At 62.5% G+C, this 1,311-nt stretch overlaps 1 non-coding gene across 1 annotated transcript; it reads left to right on the top strand.

Moving 5' to 3' along the window:
• The first annotated feature begins 938 nt into the window (after positions 1–938).
• On the top strand, positions 939–1,090 carry LOC138649871 (5.8S ribosomal RNA). The gene has a single exon (XR_011315379.1). It is a non-coding gene; the product is annotated as a 5.8S ribosomal RNA (ribosomal RNA).
• The last annotated feature ends 221 nt before the right edge of the window (positions 1,091–1,311 follow it).

Raw genomic sequence — 1,311 nt, 5'->3', positions numbered from 1 at the left:
TCGGCCGCCTCGCACCGTACAGCGTGCACGATCTCCCCAGTGGCACTGCACTCGCCGTTCAGGCTCCTGTTTTCCTCCGGAAGGTGACGCCCCGGGATGCCCGCCTGCCGGCACGGACGACGAGGAGGATTTCCCTTCCTCCGGGTGCCCTTCCCGCTGCGGGGCTTCCTATCTGGCTTCTCTCCCTCGATTGATTAAGTCCCTGGCCTTTGTACACACTGCCCGTCGCTACTACCGATTGGATGGTTTAGTGAGGTCCTTGGATCGGCCCCGCCGGGTTCGGCCAAGACCCATGGTGGAGAGCCGAGAAGACGATCGAACTTGACTATCTAGAGACAGTAAAAGTCGTAACAAGGTTTCCCTAGATGAACCTGTGGAAGGATCTTTAATGGGCGAGTGAAAAATACCGATGAGGTGCAGATCAGGAGGCCAGCCGCCCGCCAAATCCCCGAAGGGTACCGAACGTGATGGGGGCGGTGGTAGGTCTCTTTCTGCTTCGCCAGGGCGCTCCGCAGGGTGGGGACGGTGAGGGCACGTGAGGACAGCGGGCGGGCGACGTCGGGAGGGTGCGGGGAGCCCCTCTCGCTCCGTCGCCCAGGAAAAAGACGCCCGGCCTCGCGCCGACGATTGTTGCCCTGCCGCTGCCTGCCGAGGAAAAATAAGAAGCCCCCCGCGTACGCGAAAGGCCGTCCCGGGTACCATTCTCCTGTGCGCTCACACACCCCTCCCCGGGGTATGTGGGTCTGGGCGGTAGGTTGAGAAGCCTCGAGCCCTCCTTTGTTCTCCTCCCCGCTGGAGGGAGGGACGGGGAGGCCGAGCGCCCGGGCAACAGGGCCGAGATTTGAAAACAACCCTCCAAAGCATCCCAGTCTTTTGCGGCCGGCTGACACGAGAGTGAAAAGGGGGGCGCCTCCGAGTGTCCCCAAACCAGAAAGCGCGACTCTTAACGGTGGATCACTCGGCGCGCGCATCGAAGAACGCAGCTAGCTGCGAGAATTAAGTGTGAATTGCAGGACACATTGATCATCGACACTTCGAACGCACCTTGCGGCCCCGGGGTGCTCCCGGGGCTATGCCTGTCTGAGGGTTGCCCCTCCATCTATCGCCTCCATGGCGCAGCTGGGGTCCCCTCGCAAGGGTGACAACGAGGGAGGCCTGAGGCTCCGTGCCCTGATGGTCTCTTCTCCTTTATCCCTTACGTCCCCCCAAGGCCAGACTCACCTGCCCTGGGCCCACCTGATGGGGTTTACCATCGTCACTCCCCCCGTTGCGACGTGAAACCCTGTGGCGCAATGAAGGTGAAGGCCGGGG

The sequence above is a fragment of the Ranitomeya imitator genome, chromosome 9 (genome assembly GCF_032444005.1).
Source record: "Ranitomeya imitator isolate aRanImi1 chromosome 9, aRanImi1.pri, whole genome shotgun sequence".
NCBI lineage: Eukaryota > Metazoa > Chordata > Amphibia > Anura > Dendrobatidae > Ranitomeya > Ranitomeya imitator.
The sequence above is the reverse complement of the archived record's forward strand: the minus strand, read 5'-3'. Positions and strand labels throughout refer to the sequence as shown.